A 2,653-nucleotide genomic window follows, 5' to 3' on the forward strand; every position below is an offset into this window, starting at 1 on the left:
CATAATAAAACATCCAAACCTTTAAATATTTTTAAACGTACAACCAGTCAATCATAGAAAACCATCTCAACCATAAAAGTCATTGAATATAATAGAATGTCGGAAATGATTAATAGTCTTTAACACTTAAAGATAGCTCATGGTCTAATATGGATGTGGACATTGGTTTACATATTGTAAATGAGTTTTAATAATTAATTTAGTTCATATTAGTTTGGTTAACAGAATAAATAGAACTAATCTCTTAAAAAATGGATCCGAAAGTTTAACCACAGATCGAATTCTATTTCTAGTTATAACCAACTTGAAAATCGAATGATGAATTTTAATTTGAATTTTTTTATTTCGGATATGATTCGGTTTTCAGTTTTTATAATCACCCATACTATCGGAAAGAATATTTAATGTGCGGGTTTAAAGCAAAGTAGGATCTATTTGTGGGGTAAAATTAAAATACAAAGGGAGACAAAAATGAGAAGTGTGAGAAAGATTTGTGGCTATACAAAAACCTCTCAACAAAAAATTCTGAAAAAAATAATTAAAAAATCAAAACTCAAAATATAAATTAAAAATGAAAAAAAAATAAAAAAACCAAAATCTTTCCCCTGTCATTCCCGTTAAAGAAATACGATAAAACACAAATGTCTAGAAAAAAGACACAATGTCGAAAATGAACAAACGACAATGATAAATAAAACGACACATTAGGTCGCAAAATTTAACACAATGCCGAACAAAATATAACACAATGTTGAATAATATAACACAATATAAAAAAAAGACACAATAAATTACAAAAATAAACACAAAAAACAATGATAAATAAAAAGACACGATGTTGTTTTTTCCTCAACATTGTGTCTTTTTTGAGATTTTTTTTTTGAGAACGAGGAAGACAGTAGAAACGTTTTTGTGTTTTTAAACTTTTTAGTTTTTTATTAAATTTTAAGTTATGATTTTTTTATTAATTTTTCATTATTTATTAGGGGCTTTTTTTCCTAGCAATCCTTCTTATTTTGGTCGTGCTTTGTAATATAACTTGACCCTATTAGTATTGGTTTTAAACTAAAATCGAATTTGATTTTCAGGTTTAGGAATTTGATTGTAACAAGAAATTGGATAACAAATAATGAATATTTAAATTTGTCATTAGCCCAATTTAGTTACAGTTTTACCTCAACTCAATGCATTAGGTAGAGTTGTTCAAGAAAACTGAACTTCGCACCAAAATCAAAACTGATAAAACCAATTTGAATTTTTACTCGGATATTCGGTTCAGACTTGGATAGGAGAATTTTAAAAGGTTGGATTGTTCGGATATTTGTTTAACCTGAATGATAAGTATATAACATGTTTGCTATATGGAATTTGACCTAGCCCATTAAACTTGTGATATCCGGCCCATTCACATCAACGTAATCAAATTAAAATATGGGTTATTCTGCTTTCGGGCAAAATAAAAAATCGAACCAAATTCAAATTTTACATTTGGCTTTGCTTTGAACTACAATTCAGTTTTGACCGAATACCTTCAATTTGAACCGAAGAACGTCTCTAGCTTTTAGTTCACTTATTGAGCTGGTTCGGTTGTAATAATAATGCATATTTGTCAAAGATTTTAGTTATTGTGGTGAACTCCTATGAAGATGTGCAAACAACTTTTAATTAATCTTATAATACCTTTGTATCATGTGAGGTTGTTTTTATTTTCTTGTGTCACAAGTCTTCCTTTCCCAAAGAAGAAGTTTAATGTGAAATTGGTGACTAATATGGGTTGTCAATAAGAAGGTATATATGCCTTTTTATGATTGTGTCACCGACACATGAGTTTACTTGGTGCACACGTTTGTGTCTAATTTCGAGCATCTTTTAGATACTTCTAACACTAGCAAAAGAGTTTAATGTTTGTTGAAAATAACATCGTGATACTATTCTTGTGGTGGTTAAAGATTTAGAATCTTGCTATGAATTGGTGGTCTCTTTGTTATTACATACAATGGTTGCTATGAATTAGTGGTCTCTTTGTTATTACATACTATGGTTGGTTCTCAATAAAACCCTCATGATTATGTTCATAGGGAAACATGTCAAATTATTTTGTTTTATAAAAGAAATAAGGGTGCTCTTTTTATTTCTGAGAAAAATATATTACAATCCCGTTTACAAAATCGATTACAAAAATATGAAATTCATATTACATGATTACAAGCCTTCAATTGGCTTCAAACCAATATCTTCAACATTTAGTCGCAAGAATCAAATGAATTAAGAAGCATTACTTACTTAAATTGGACTGAGCGATGATTGTGTTACATAGAGAGATTTTCAAACAACTTCATGCCCTCATGAACCATTTCCCAAGAATATGGGATAACCGGAATAATAGTTGTACCGGTGGAAAGGACTCGCATGTCCGAGATAGCACTATATTTCTTTTTTTTCTATTTTAGCGTAAGTGAGAAAGAAAAAAAAAGTATGCCAACGAGCAAAGGTAGCACTAATTAACATTTTGTTTCATGAAATGGAACGAATTAGTTTCTAAATTTGTTTCCTAAAACATCTTACTCTAGTTTCGGTTAAATCACTTTAAATTTATCTTGTCTAGTGAAGAAACACGGATCTACTCCCTTAACGGGTCTTAGATCCAATGAGT

This window comes from Bidens hawaiensis, unplaced genomic scaffold, assembly GCF_021521415.1.
Source record: "Bidens hawaiensis isolate Kalapana, Puna unplaced genomic scaffold, B.hawaiensis_p1.1 tig00014417_1, whole genome shotgun sequence".
Lineage (NCBI taxonomy): Eukaryota > Viridiplantae > Streptophyta > Magnoliopsida > Asterales > Asteraceae > Bidens > Bidens hawaiensis.